The sequence below is a fragment of the Pristiophorus japonicus genome, unplaced genomic scaffold (assembly GCF_044704955.1).
Source record: "Pristiophorus japonicus isolate sPriJap1 unplaced genomic scaffold, sPriJap1.hap1 HAP1_SCAFFOLD_2540, whole genome shotgun sequence".
Lineage (NCBI taxonomy): Eukaryota > Metazoa > Chordata > Chondrichthyes > Pristiophoridae > Pristiophorus > Pristiophorus japonicus.
The window spans coordinates 1-15690 of NW_027252275.1; the positions used below are offsets into that span (position 1 = coordinate 1).

Consider the following 15690-nt stretch of genomic DNA (forward strand, 5'->3'; position numbering starts at 1 on the left):
CCCTCCCTCTCCCTCCCTCTTCCTCTCCCTCCCTCTCCCTCCCGCTCCCTCCCTCCCCCTCTCCCTCCTCGCCCCTCTCCCTCTCCCTCCCCCTCCCCCTCTCCCTCCCTCCCTCCCCCTCTCCCTCCCTCTCCCTCCCGCTCCCTCCCTCCCCCTCTCCCTCCTCGCCCCTCCCCCTCTCCCTCCCTCCCTCTCCCTCCCTCCCTCCCCCTCTCCCTCCCTCCCTCCCTCTCCCTCCCCCTCTCCCTCCCTCCTTCTCCCTCCCCTCTCCCTCCCTCTCTCCCTCCCTCCCTCCCTCTCCCTCCCCCTCTCCCTCCCTCCCTCCCCCTCTCCCTCCCCTCCCTCCCTCCCTCCCTCCCTCTCCCTCCCCCTCTCCCCCTCTCCCTCCCCCTCTCCCTCCCTCTCCCTCCCTCCCTCCCCCTCTCCCTCCCTCCCTCCCTCTCCCTCCCCCTCTCCCTCCCCCTCTCCCTCCCCCTCTCCCCCTCTCCTCCCTCCCTCCCTCTCCCTCCCTCCCCCTCTCCCTCCCTCCCTCCCCCTCTCCCTCCCTCCCTCCCCCTCTCCCTCCCTCTCTCCCTCTCCCTCCCCCTCCCCTCTCCCTCTCCCCCTCCCTCTCCCTCCCTCCCTCCCTCCCTCTCTCCCTCCCTCCCTCCCTCCCCCTCCCTCCCTCCCCCTCTCCCTCCCTCCCTCCCTCTCCCTCCCTCCCCCTCTCCCTCCCTCCCTCCCTCTCCCTCCCCTCCCTCCCCCTCTCCCTCCCCCTCTCTCCCTCTCCCTCCCTCCCTCTCCCTCCCTCCCCCTCTCCCTCCCTCCCCCTCTCCCTCCCCTCCCCCCCTCCCTCCCTCCCTCTCCCTCCCTCCCTCCCTCCCTCTCCCTCCCCCTCTCCCTCCCTCCCTCCCTCTCCCTCCCCCTCTCCCTCCCTCCCCCTCTCCCTCCCCCTCTCCCTCCCCCTCTCCCCCTCTCCCTCCCCCTCTCCCTCCTCGCCCCTCCCCCTCGGTCCTTACCCGTAGATGCTGATGTGTGGGGAAAGCGGGCGATTCAAGCGTTGGTTCTTCTCCCAGAACTGATCCATCTCGTCCTTAACGGACGTTGCCATTGGTACCGCACTGAGGGGTCAGAGAGTTAGTGAATCACGGTCTGTACGTGGGTTCACCCCAAACCCCCAAACTGTGGTCCTCAAAACCCCAAACTGTGGTCCTCAAACCCCCCAAACTGTGGTCTCCTCAAATCCCCCAAACTGTGGTCTCCTCAAACCCCCCAAACTGTGGTCTCCTCAAACCCCCCAAACTGTGGTCTCCTCAAAACCCCAAACTGTGGTCCTCAAACCCCCAAACTGTGGTCTCCTCAAATCCCTCAAACTGTGGTCTCCTCAAACCCCCCAAACTGTGGTCTCCTCAAACCCCCAAACTGTGGTCTCCTCAAACCCCCCAAACTGTGGTCCTCAAACCCCCCAAACTGTGGTCTCCTCAAACCCCCAAACTGTGGTCTCCTCAAACCCCCCAAACTGTGGTCCTCAAACCCCCCAAACTGTGGTCCTCAAACCCCCCAAACTGTAGTCTCCTCAAACCCCCCAAACTGTGGTCTCCTCAAACCCCCCAAACTGTGGTCTCCTCAAACCCCCCAAACTGTGGTCTCCTCAAACCCCCCAAACTGTGGTCTCCTCAAACCCCCCAAACTGTGGTCTCCTCAAACCCCCCAAACTGTGGTCTCCTCAAACCCCCCAAACTGTGGTCCTCAAACCCCCCAAACTGTGGTCCTCAAACCCCCCAAACTGTGGTCTCCTCAAACCTCCCAAACTGTGATCTCCTCAAACCCCCCAAACTGTGGTCTCCTCAAACCCCCAAACTGTGGTCCTCAAACCCCCCAAACTGTGGTCCTCAAACCCCCCAAACTGTGGTCCTCAAACCCCCCAAACTGTGGTCTCCTCAAACCCCCCAAACTGTGGTCTTCTCAAACCCCCCAAACTGTGGTCCTCAAACCTCCCAAACTGTGGTCTCCTCAACCCCCCCAAACTGTGGTCCTCAAACCCCCCAAACTGTGGTCCTCAAACCCCCCAAACTGTGGTCCTCAAACCCCCCAAACTGTGGTCCTCAAACCCCCCAAACTGTGGTCCTCAAACCCTCCAAACTGTGGTCTCCTCAAACCCTCCAAACTGTGGTCTCCTCAAACCCCCCCAAACTGTGGTCTCCTCAAACCCCCCAAACTGTGGTCTCCTCAAACCCCCCAAACTGTGGTCCTCAAACTCCCCAAACTGTGGTCTCCTCAAACCCCCCAAACTGTGGTCTCCTCAAACCCTCCAAACTGTGGTCTCCTCAAACCCCCCAAACTGTGGTCTCCTCAAACCCCCCAAACTGTGGTCCTCAAAACCCCCAAACTGTGGTCTCCTCAAACCCCCCAAACTGTGGTCTCCTCAAACCCCCCAAACTGTGGTCCTCAAACCCCCCAAACTGTGGTCTCCTCAAACCCCCCAAACTGTGGTCTCCTCAAACCCCCCAAACTGTGGTCCTCAAACCCCCCAAACTGTGGTCCTCAAACCCCCAAACTGTGGTCCTCAAACCTCCCAAACTGTGGTCTCCTCAAACCCCCCAAACTGTGGTCTCCTCAAACCCCCCCAAACTGTGGTCCTCAAACCCCCCAAACTGTGGTCCTCAAACCCCCCAAACTGTGGTCTCCTCAAACCCCCCAAACTGTGGTCTCCTCAAACCCCCCAAACTGTGGTCCTCAAACCCCCCAAACTGTGGTCTCCTCAAACCCTCCAAACTGTGGTCTCCTCAAACCTCCCAAACTGTGGTCCTCAAACCTCCCCAAACTGTGGTCTCCTCAAACCCCCCAAACTGTGGTCCTCAAACCCCCCAAACTGTGGTCTCCTCAAACCCCCCAAACTGTGGTCTCCTCAAACCCCCCAAACTGTGGTCCTCAAACCCCCCAAACTGTGGTCCTCAAACCCCCCAAACTGTGGTCCTCAAACCCCCCAAACTGTGGTCCTCAATCCCCCAAACTGTGGTCCTCAAACCCCCCAAACTGTGGTCCTCAAACCTCCCAAACTGTGGTCTCCTCAAACCCCCCAAACTGTGGTCTCCTCAAACCCCACATACTGTGGTCCTCAAACCCCCCAAACTGTGGTCCTCAAACCCCCCAAACTGTGGTCTCCTCAAACCCCCCAAACTGTGGTCTCCTCAAACCCTCCAAACTGTGGTCCTCAAACCCCCCAAACTGTGGTCTCCTCAAACCCCCCAAACTGTGGTCCTCACCCCCCAAACTGTGGTCTCCTCAAACCCCCCAAACTGTGGTCTCCTCAAACCCCCCAAACTGTGGTCTCCTCAAACCCCCCAAACTGTGGTCCTCAAACCCCCCAAACTGTGCTCCTCAAACCCCCCAAACTGTGGTCCTCAAACCCCCCAAACTGTGGTCCTCAAACACCCCAAACTGTGGTCCTCAAACCCCCCAAACTGTGGTCCTCAAACCCCCCAAACTGTGGTCTCCTCAAACCCCCAAACTGTGGTCCTCAAACCCCCCAAACTGTGGTCCTCAAACCCACCAAACTGTGGTCTCCTCAAACCCCCCAAACTGTGGTCTCCTCAAACCCCCCAAACTGTGGTCTCCTCAAACCCCCCAAACTGTGGTCCTCAAACCCCACAAACTGTGGTCTCCTCAAACCCCACAAACTGTGATCCTCAAACCCCCAAACTGTGGTCTCCTCAAACCCCCCAAACTGTGGTCTCCTCAAACCCCCCAAAATGTGGTCCTCAAACCCCCAAACTGTGGTCCTCAAACCCCACAAACTGTGGTCTCCTCAAACCCCCCAAACTGTGGTCCTCAAACCCCCCAAACTGTGGTCCTCAAACCCCCAAACTGTGGTCCTCAAACCCCCCAAACTGTGGTCCTCAAACCCCCAAACTGTGGTCCTCAAACCCCCCAAACTGTGGTACTCAAACCCCCAAACTGTGGTCCTCAAACCCCCCAAACTGTGGTCCTCAAACCCCCAAACTGTGGTCCTCAAACCCCCCAAACTGTGGTCTCCTCAAACCCCCCAAACTGTGATCTCCTCAAACCCCCCAAACTGTGGTCTCCTCAAACCCTCCAAACTGTGGTCTCCTCAAACCCCCCAAACTGTGGTCTCCTCAAACCCCCCAAACTGTGGTCCTCAAACGCCCCAAACTGTGGTCCTCAAACCCCCCAAACTGTGGTCCTCAAACCCTCCAAACTGTGGTCTCCTCAAACCCCCCAAACTGTGGTCTCCTCAAACCCCCCAAACTGTGGTCTCCTCAAACCCCCCAAACTGTGGTCTCCTCAAACCCCCCAAACTGTGGTCTCCTCAAACCCTCCAAACTGATGTCTCCTCAAACCCCCCAAACTGTGGTCTCCTCAAACCCCCCAAACTGTGGTTCTCAAACCCCCCAAACTGTGGTCCTCAAACCCCTCAAACTATGGTCCTCAAACCCTCCAAACTGTGGTCTCCTCAAACCCCCCAAACTGTGGTCTCCTCAAACCCCCCAAACTGTGGTCTCCTCAAACCCCCCAAACTGTGGTCTCCTCAAACCCCCCAAACTGTGGTCTCCTCAAACCCCCCAAACTGTGGTCCTCAAACCCCCCAAACTGTGGTCCTCAAACCCCCCAAACTGTGGTCTCCTCAAACCCCCCAAACTGTGGTCTCCTCAAACCCCCCAAACTGTGGTCTCCTCAAACCCCCCAAACTGTGGTCCTCAAACCCCCAAACTGTGGTCCTCAAACCCCCCAAACTGTGGTCTCCTCAAACCCCCCAAACTGTGGTCTCCTCAAACCCCCCAAACTGTGGTCCTCAAACCCCCAAACTGTGGTCCTCAAACCCCCCAAACTGTGGTCTCCTCAAACCCCCCAAACTGTGGTCTCCTCAAACCCCCCAAACTGTGGTCTATCAAACCCCCCAAACTGTGGTCCTCAAACCCCCCCAAACTGTGGTCTCCTCAAACCCCCCAAACTGTGGTCCTCAAACCCCCCAAACTGTGGTCTCCTCAAACCACCCAAACTGTGGTCTCCTCAAACCCCCCAAACTGTGGTCCTCAAACCCCCCAAACTGTGGTCTCCTCAAACCACCCAAACTGTGGTCTCCTCAAACCCCCCAAACTGTGGTCCTCAAACCCCCCAAACTGTGGTCCTCAAACCCCCCAAACTGTGGTCCTCAAATCCCCAAACTGTGGTCTCCTCAAACCTCCCAAACTCTGATCTCCTCAAACCCCCCAAACTGTGGTCTCTTCAAACCCCCCAAACTGTGGTCCTCAAACCCCCAAACTGTGGTCTCCTCAAACCACCCAAACTGTGGTCTCCTCAAACCCCCCAAACTGTGGTCTCCTCAAACCCCCCAAACTGTGGTCTGCTCAAACCCCCCAAACTGTGGTCTCCTCAAACCTCCCAAACTCTGATCTCCTCAAACCCCCCAAACTGTGGTCTCTTCAAACCCCCCAAACTGTGGTCCTCAAACCCCCAAACTGTGGTCTCCTCAAACCACCCAAACTGTGGTCTCCTCAAACCCCCCAAACTGTGGTCTCCTCAAACCCCCCAAACTGTGGTCTCCTCAAACCCCCCAAACTGTGGTCCTCAAACCCCCCAAACTGTGGTCTCCTCAAACCCCCCAAACTGTGGTCCTCAAACCCCCCAAACTGTGGTCTCCTCAAACCCCCCAAACTGTGGTCCTCAAACCCCCAAACTGTGGTCTCCTCAAACCACCCAAACTGTGGTCTCCTCAAACCCCCCAAACTGTGGTCTCCTCAAACCCCCCAAACTGTGGTCTCCTCAAACCCCCCAAACTGTGATCTCCTCAAACCCCCCAAACTGTGGTCTCCTCAAACCCCCCAAACTGTGGTCCTCAAACCCCCCAAACTGTGGTCCTCAAACCCCCCAAACTGTGGTCTCCTCAAACCCCCCAAACTGTGGTCTCCTCAAACCCCCCAAACTGTGGTCCTCAAACCCCCCAAACTGTGGTATCCTCAAACCCCCCAAACTGTGGTCTCCTCAAACCCCCCAAACTGTGGTCTCCTCAAACCTCCAAACTGTGGTCTCCTCAAACTCCCCAAACTGTGGTCTCCTCAAACCCCCCAAACTGTGGTCTCCTCAAACCCCCCAAACTGTGGTCTCCTCAAACCCCCCAAACTGTGGTCTCCTCAAACCCCCCAAACTGTGGTCTCCTCAAACCCCCCAAACTGTGATCTCCTCAAACCCCCCAAACTGTGGTCTCCTCAAACCCCCCAAACTGTGGTCCTCAAACCCCCCAAACTGTGGTCTCCTCAAACCCCCCAAACTGTGGTCTCCTCAAACCCCCCAAACTGTGGTCCTCAAACCCCCCAAACTGTGGTCCTCAAACCCCCCAAACTGTGGTCTTCAAACCCCCAAACTGTGGTCTCCTCAAACCCCCCAAACTGTGGTCCTCAAACCCCCCCAAACTGTGGTCTCCTCAAACCCCCCAAACTGTGGTCTCCTCATACCCCCCAAACTGTGGTCTCCTCAAACCCCCCAAACTGTGGTCTCCTCAAACCCCCCAAACTGTGGTCTCCTCAAACCCCCCAAACTGTGGTCCTCAAACCCCCCAAACTGTGGTCCTCAAACCCCCCAAACTGTGGTCTCCTCAAACCCCCCAAACTGTGGTCTCCTCAAACCCCCCAAACTGTGGTCTCCTCAAACCCCCCAAACTGTGGTCCTCAAACCCCCCAAATGGGGTCTTCAAACCCCCCAAACTGTGGTCTCCTCAAACCCCCCAAACTGTGGTCCTCAAACCCCCCCAAACTGTGGTCTCCTCAAACCCCCCAAACTGTGGTCTCCTCAAACCCCCCAAACTGTGGTCTCCTCAAACCCCCCAAACTGTGGTCTCCTCAAACCCCCCAAACTGTGGTCTCCTCAAACCCCCCAAACTGTGGTCCTCAAACCCCCCAAACTGTGGTCCTCAAACCCCCCAAACTGTGGTCTCCTCAAACCCCCCAAACTGTGGTCTCCTCAAACCCTCCAAACTGTGGTCCTCAAACCCCCCAAACTGTGGTCCTCAAACCCCCCAAACTGTGGTCTCCTCAAACCCCCCAAACTGTGGTCTCCTCAAACCCCCCAAACTGTGGTCCTCAAACCCCCCAAACTGTGGTCCTCAAACCCCCCAAACTGTGGTCCTCAAACCCCCCAAACTGTGGTCTCCGCAAACCCCCCAATCTGTGGTCTCCTCAAACCCCCCAAACTGTGGTCTCCTCAAACCCCCCAAACTGTGGTCTCCTCAAACCCCCAAACTGTGGTCCTCAAACCCCCCAAACTGTGGTCCTCAAACCCCCCCAAACTGTGGTCTCCTCAAACCCCCCAAACTGTGGTCTCCTCAAAGCCCCAAACTGTGGTCTCCTCAAAGCCCCCAAACTGTGGTCTCCTCAAACCCCCCAAACTGTGGTCTCCTCAAACCCCCCAAACTGTGGTCTCCTCAAACCCCCCAAACTGTGGTCCTCAAACCCCCCAAACTGTGGTCTCCTCAAACCCCCCAAACTGTGGTCTCCTCAAACCCCCCAAACTGTGGTCTCCTCAAACCCCCCAAACTGTGGTCCTCAAACCCTCCAAACTGTGGTCTCCTCAAACCCTTCAAACTGTGGTCTCCTCAAACCCCCCAAACTGTGGTCTCCTCAAACCCCCCAAACTGTGGTCTCCTCAACCCCCAAACTGTGGTCCTCAAACCCCCCAAACTGTGGTCTCCTCAAACCCCCCAAACTGTGATCTCCTCACCCCCCAAACTGTGGTCTCCTCAAACCCCCCAAACTGTGATCTCCTCAAACCCCCCAAACTGTGGTCCTCAAACCACCCAAACTGTGGTCCTCAAACCACCCAAACTGTGGTCCTCAAACCCCCCAAACTGTGGTCTCCTCAAACCCCCCAAACTGTTGTCTCCTCAAACCCCCCAAACTGTGGTCCTCAAACCCCCCAAACTGTAGTCTCCTCAAACCCCCCAAACTGTGGTCTCCTCAAACCCCCCAAACTGTGGTCCTCAAACCCCCCAAACTGTGGTCTCCTCAAACCCCCCAAACTGTGGTCTCCTCAAACCCCCCAAACTGTGGTCTCCTCAAACCCCCCAAACTGTGGTCTCCTCAAACCCCCCAAACTGTGGTCTCCTCAAACCCCCCAAACTGTGGTCCTCAAACCCCCCAAAACTGTGGTCCTCAAACCCTCCAAACTGTGGTCTCCTCAAACCCCCCAAACTGTGGTCTCCTCAAACCTCCCAAACTGTGGTCCTCAAACCCCCCAAACTGTGGTCTCCTCAAACCCTCCAAACTGTGGTCTCCTCAAACCCCCCAAACTGTGGTCTCCTCAAACCTCCCAAACTGTGGTCCCCTCAAACCCCCCAAACTGTGGTCTCCTCAAACCCCCCAAACTGTGGTCCTCAAACCCCCCAAACTGTGGTCTCCTCAAACCCTCCAAACTGTGGTCTCCTCAAACCCCCCAAACTGTGGTCTCCTCAAACCCCCAAACTGTGGTCCTCAAACCCCCCAAATTGTGGTCCTCAAACCCCCCAAACTGTGGTCTCCTCAAACCCCCCACACTGTGGTCCTCAAACCCCCCAAACTGTGCTCCTCAAACCCCCCAAACTGTGGTCCTCAAACCCCCCAAACTGTGGTCTCCTCAAACCTCCCAAACTGTGGTCCTCAATCCCCCCAAACTGTGGTCTCCTCAAACCCCCCCAAACTGTGGTCTCCTCAAACCCCCCAAACTGTGGTCTCCTCACCCCCCAAACTGTGGTCTCCTCAAACCCCCCAAACTGTGGTCCTCAAACCCCCCAAACTGTGGTCTCCTCACCCCCCAAACTGTGGTCCTCAAACCCCCCAAACTGTGGTCTCCTCAAACCCCCCAAACTGTGGTCTCCTCAAACCCCCCCAAACTGTGGTCCTCAAACCCCCCAAACTGTGATCCTCAAACCCCCCAAACTGTGGTCTCCTCAAACCCCCCAAACTGTGGTCCTCAAACCCCCCAAACTGTGGTCTCCTCAAACCCCCCAAACTGTGGTCCTCAAACCCCCCAAACTGTGGTCTCCTCAAACCCCCCAAACTGTGGTCCTCAAACCCCCCAAACTGTGGTCCTCAAACACCCCAAACTGTGGTCTCCTCAAACCCCCCAAACTGTGGTCTCCTCACCACCCAAACTGTGGTCCTCAACCCCCCAAACTGCGGTCTCCTCAAACCCCCCAAACTGTGATCCTCAAACCCCCCCAAACTGTGATCTCCTCAAACCCCCCAAACTGTGGTCTCCTCAAACCCCCCAAACTGTGGTCCTCAAACCCCCCAAACTGTGGTCTCCTCAAACCCCCCAAACTGTGGTCTCCTCAAACCCCCCAAACTGTGGTCTCCTCAAACCCCCCAAACTGTGGTCCTCAAACCCCCCAAACTGTGGTCCTCAAACCCCCCAAACTGTGGTCCTCAAACCCCCCAAACTGTGGTCTCCTCAAACCCCCCAAACTGTGGTCTCCTCAAACCCCCAAACTGTGATCCTCAAACCCCCCAAACTGTGGTCTCCTCAAACCCCCCAAACTGTGGTCCTCAAACCCCCCAAACTGTGGTCTCCTCAAACCCCCCAAACTGTGGTCTCCTCAAACCCCCCAAACTGTGGTCTCCTCAAACCCCCCAAACTGTGGTCCTCAAACCCCCCCAAACTGTGGTCTCCTCAAACCCCCCAAACTGTGGTCCTCAAACCCCCCAAACTGTGGTCTCCTCAAACCTCCCCAAACTGTGGTCTCCTCAAACCCCCCAAACTGTGGTCTCCTCAAACCCCCCAAACTGTGATCTCCTCAAACCCCCCAAACTGTGGTCTCCTCAAACCCCCCAAACTGTGGTCTCCTCAAACCCCCCAAACTGTGGTCCTCAAACCCCCCAAACTGTGGTCTCCTCAAACCCCCCAAACTGTGGTTCTCAAACCCCCCAAACTGTGATCTCCTCAAACCCCCCAAACTGTGGTCTCCTCAAACGCCCCAAACTGTGGTCTCCTCAAACCCCCCCAAACTGTGGTCTCCTCAAACCTCCCAAACTGTGGTCCTCAAACTCCCCAAACTGTGGTCTCCTCAAACCCCCCAAACTGTGGTCTTCTCAAACCCCTCAAACTCTCGACACCAGGGAACTCACAAGGCACGACACCCAATGATGAATCTGGAACCACTCGTGACCCCGAAGACCCTCCCGTGACCCCCCCAGCGATACTCACCCCCTCACGGCAAAGAGGGACATCGGAATCCGTAGACATCGTCGTCCGGCCTCCCTGTGAGAGAGATAGAGCGACACAGAGAGTAAATACGGGGCTCCCTCAGTACTGACCCTCCGACAGTGCGGGGCTCCCTCAGTACTGCCCCTCCGACAGTGCAGCGCTCCCTCAGTACTGACCCTCCGACAGTGCGGGGCTCCCTCAGTACTGCCCCTCCGACAGTACGGCACTCCCTCAGTACTGCCCCTCCGACAGTACGGGGCTCCCTCAGTACTGCCCCTCCGACAGTGCGGGGCTCCCTCAGTACTGCCCCTCCGACAGTACGGGGCTCCCTCAGTACTGCCCCTCCGACAGTACGGCACTCCCTCAGTACTGTCCCTCCGACAGTGCGGCACTCCCTCAGTACTGTCCCTCCGACAGTGCGGGGCTCCCTCAGTACTGCCCCTCCGACAGTGCGGGGCTCCCTCAGTACTGCCCCTCCGACAGTGCGGGGCTCCCTCAGTACTGCCCCTCCGACAGTACGGGGCTCCCTCAGTGCTGCCCCTCCGACAGTGCGGCACTCCCTCAGTACTGCCCCTCCGACAGTACGGGGCTCCCTCAGTACTGCCCCTCCGACAGTGCGGGGCTCCCTCAGTACTGCCCCTCCGACAGTACGGGGCTCCCTCAGTACTGCCCCTCCGACAGTGCGGGGCTCCCTCGGTACTGCCCCTCCGACAGTGCGGGGCTCCCTCAGTACTGTCCCTCCGACAGTGCGGCGCTCCCTCAGTACTGCCCCTCCGACAGTGCGGGGCTCCCTCAGTACTGCCCCTCCGACAGTACGGCACTCCCTCAGTACTGCCCCTCCGACAGTGCGGGGCTCCCTCAGTACTGCCCCTCCGACAGTGCGGGGCTCCCTCAGTACTGCCCCTCCGACAGTGCGGGGCTCCCTCAGTACTGCCCCTCCGACAGTACGGGGCTCCCTCAGTACTGCCCCTCCGAAAGTGCGGGGCTCCCTCAGTACTGTCCCTCAAACAGTACGGGGCTCCCTCACTATTTCAGCGCACTCTCTCCTATACCCCTCCCTATCTCTGTAACCTCCTACACCCCTCCCTATCTCTGTAACCTCCAGCCCCTACACCCCTCCCTATCTCTGTAACCTCCTCCAGCCCCTACACCCCTCCCTATCTCTGTAACCTCCAGCCCCTGCACCCCTCCCTATCTCTGTAACCTCCAGCACCTACACCCCTCCCTATCTCTGTAACCTCCAGCCCCTACACCCCTCCCTATCTCTGTAACCTCCAGCCCCTACACCCCTCCCTATCTCTGTAACCTCCAGCCCCTACACCCCTCCCTATCTCTGTAACCCCCTCCAGCCCCTACACCCCTCCCTATCTCTGTAACCTCCAGCCCCTACACCTCTCCCTATCTCTGTAACCTCCTCCAGCCCCTACACCCTCCCTATCTCTGTAACCTCCTCCAGCCCCTACACCCTCCCTATCTCTGTAACCTCCAGCCCCTACACCCCTCCCTATCTCTGTAACCTCCTCCAGCCCCTACACCCTCCCTATCTCTGTAACCTCCAGCCCCTACACCCCTCCCTATCTCTGTAACCTCCTCCAGCCCCTACACCCCTCCCTATCTCTGTAACCTCCTCCAGCCCCTACACCCCTCCCTATCTCTGTAACCTCCAGCCCCTACACCCCTCCCTATCTCTGTAACCTCCAGCCCCTACACCCCTCCCTATCTCTGTAACCTCCAGCCCCTACACCCCTCCCTATCTCTGTAACCTCCAGTCCCTACACCCCTCCCTATCTCTGTAACCTCCTCCAGCCCCTACACCCCTCCCTATCTCTGTAACCTCCAGCCCCTACACCCCTCCCTATCTCTGTAACCTCCAGTCCCGACACCCCTCCCTATCTCTGTAACCTCCTACACCCCTCCCTATCTCTGTAACCTCCAGCCCCTACACCCCTCCCTATCTCTGTAACCTCCTACACCCCTCCCTATCTCTGCAACCTCCAGCCCCAACACCCCTCCCTATCTCTGTAACCTCCAGCCCCTACACCCCTCCCTATCTCTGTAACCTCCAGACCCTACACCCCTCCCTATCTCTGTAACCTCCAGCCCCTACACCCCTCCCTATCTCTGTAACCTCCAGCCCCTACACCCCTCCCTATCTCTGTAACCTCCAGCCCCTACACCCCTCCCTATCTCTGTAACCTCCAGCCCCTACACCCCTCCCTATCTCTGTAACCTCCAGCCCCTACACCCCTCCCTATCTCTGTAACCTCCAGCCCCGACACCCCTCCCTATCTCTGTAACCTCCTACACCCCTCCCTATCTCTGTAACCTCCTACACCCCTCCCTATCTCTGTAACCTCCTACACCCCTCCCTATCTCTGTAACCTCCTACACCCCTCCCTATCTCTGTAACCTCCAGCCCCTACACCCCTCCCTATCTCTGTAACCTCCAGCCCCTACACACCTCCCTATCTCTGTAACCTCCAGCAACTACACCCCTCCCTATCTCTGTAACCTCCAGCCCCTACACCCCTCCCTATCTCTGTAACCTCCAGCCGCTACACCCCTCCCTATCTCTGTAACCTCCAGCCCCTACACCCCTCCCTATCTCTGTAACCTCCAGCCCCTACACCCCTCCCTATCTCTGTAACCTCCAGCCCCTACACCCCTCCCTATCTCTGTAACCTCCAGCCCCTACACCCCTCCCTATCTCTGTAACCTCCAGCCCCTACACCCCTTCCTATCTCTGTAACCTTCAGTCCCTACACCCCTCCCTATCTCTGTAACCTCCTCCAGCCCCTACATCCCTCCCTATCTCTGTAACCTCCAGCCCCTACACCCCTCCCTATCTCTGTAACCTCCAGCCCCTACACCCCTCCCTATCTCTGTAACCTCCAGCCCCTACACCCCTCCCTATCTCTGTAACCTCCAGCCCCTGCACCCCTCCCTATCTCTGTAACCTCCAGCCCCTACACCCCTCCCTATCTCTGTAACCTCCAGCCCCTGCACCCCTCCCTATCTCTGTAACCTCCAGCCCCAACACCCCTCCCTATCTCTGTAACCTCCTCCAGCCCCTACACCCTCCCTATCTCTGTAACCTCCAGCCCCGACACCCCTCCCTATCTCTGTAACCTCCAGCCCCTACACCCCTCCCTATCTCTGTAACCTCCAGCCGCTACACCCCTCCCTATCTCTGTAACCTCCAGCTCCTACACCCCTCCCTATCTCTGTAACCTCCTCCAGCCCCCGACACCCCTCCCTATCTCTGTAACCTCCAGCCCCTACACCCCTCCCTATCTCTGTAACCTCCAGCCCCTACACCCCTCCCTATCTCTGTAACCTCCAGCCCCTACACCCCTCCCTATCTCTGTAACCTCCAGCCCCTACACCCCTCCCTATCTCTGTAACCCCCTCCAGCCCCTACACCCCTCCCTATCTCTGCAACCTCCAGCCCCAACACCCCTCCCTATCTCTGTAACCTCCAGCCCCTACACCCCTCCCTATCTCTGTAACCTCCAGCCCCTACACCCCTCCCTATCTCTGTAACCTCCAGCCCCTACACCCCTCCCTATCTCTGTAACCTCCAGCCCCTACACCCCTCCCTATCTCTGTAACCTCCAGCCCCTACACCCCTCCCTATCTCTGTAACCTCCAGCCCCTACACCCCTCCCTATCTCTGTAACCTCCAGCCCCGACACCCCTCCCTATCTCTGTAACCTCCTACACCCCTCCCTATCTCTGTAACCTCCTACACCCCTCCCTATCTCTGTAACCTCCTACACCCCTCCCTATCTCTGTAACCTCCTACACCCCTCCCTATCTCTGTAACCTCCTACACCCCTCCCTATCTCTGTAACCTCCTACACCCCTCCCTATCTCTGTAACCTCCTACACCCCTCCCTATCTCTGTAACCTCCTACACCCCTCCCTATCTCTGTAACCTCCTACACCCCTCCCTATCTCTGTAACCTCCTACACCCCTCCCTATCTCTGTAACCTCCAGCCCCTACACCCCTCCCTATCTCTGTAACCTCCTACACCCCTCCCTATCTCTGTAACCCTCCCAGATCCCTGCGCCCCTCCAATCCTGCCCTCTCGAGCAACCCCCCCGATTCCCATCGCTCCACCATCGGAGGCCGTGCCTTCAGCTGCCCGGGGGCCCCCCAAGCTCTGGAACTCCCTCCCCCTCAACCTCTCCGTCTCTCTCTCTCTCTCCTCCTTTAAAGACGCTCCTTAAAACCTGCCTCTCTGACCCAGCTTCTGGTCCCCTGTCCCGTGATATCTCCTGATGCGGCTCGGGCTCGAATGTTTTCATCGCTTCACGCTCCGGTGGGACGCTTGACGTCAAAGGGGGGGGCGGGGGAGGGGAGGGGAGAGGGGAGGGGAGGGGAGGGGGGAGGGGAGGGGAGGGGGGTGGGGACAGTCGCCGATCTCCCGTGGCGACGGCCGGCGGGTGAGCGAAGAACGAATGGGACCGAGTGTTGGACGACCCTGCGTCCCACAGCCACAATGGGGCCGTGCTATGTCAACACTGGTCGCGTCACGGGGGCCGTGACTGTTTACATAGGAATTTACCCCCACCCCGGGGTGAAAATCCACGCACGTGGCGGGGGCGGTTCCTAAACACTTGCTGAGGCTCTCCCAAGTACTTTTTGTGTTGGGAGCTTTATTCACTGCCTTAAATTAAGCGTCAAGCCCTCCCCTTTAAATAAATGCCTTTAAATGTCTCAATTGCCAAAATAAACAAATACAAACCCTGCCAAACTTTGAATTTGGATAATTTGCAGCCCTGGGCACACAATGCATGCAATGCACACCGAAAATTTGGAATAAAAAGCTTTTAAATCAATAAAAAAAGGTGAAAAACTGTTTCCCCCATGATAAGAGCAGACTGACCTCAACAGCAGCGCCATCTTTGATCCACCCTTGTGCTGCTTGCAGCGCGGTCCGCTGCCGCTGAGGACAATTGGCGCGCCGCCATCTTTGATCGTCCCAGCCCCAAGCTGGCCAGGACCTGGGCGGAAGTGACGGCCGGCTGCTGGCAGCTGTGGCTTCTCGCCGCCTTGCCGCAGCGGCGGCGCCATCTTTGATTAACCCAGTCGGTCCCTCTTCGAGAGTTCGAGTCCCGCCTCTGCCCAGAATTTTGTCGTTAATATAAATTATTGGAATTAAAAATTATAATTGGAGATAAATATTATTATTAATGCCTGTGCTCAAGCATTAATAATAATTACCAAATTAAGTAGATAAATCCACTATTTAGAAATTGGGAATTTTGTTATAATTAAAAAAGATAGGCGTGCATTTCTATGGGGCCTTTCGTACAAGCGTTGAAATTTCCGCCCCTCGTGTCCGCCTCATGGCGGCTGACCACAAGCCACCCCCAGCCTGCTCCCACGTTCCCTGCTCTCATTCCGTCGCCCTCCGTAGCAAACGCCTCTTTCAAGGTGCACTGCCTGCTGTGGTGAGGGTTTGTGGCTCTGCCTCCCTTGCGGGCCACCCCAGAGCCCGCCCCAGACA

General features: G+C 57.6%; 1 long non-coding RNA gene across 1 annotated transcript; it reads right to left on the reverse strand.

The window, feature by feature from the left end:
* Nucleotides 1–1001: 1001 nt before the first annotated feature.
* Nucleotides 1002–15122, reverse strand: LOC139247079 (uncharacterized). Its single transcript, XR_011590807.1, has 3 exons — nt 15067–15122; nt 10174–10227; nt 1002–1100 (listed from the first exon to the last, which is right to left on the reverse strand). It is a non-coding gene; the product is annotated as an uncharacterized lncRNA (long non-coding RNA).
* Nucleotides 15123–15690: the final 568 nt, after the last annotated feature.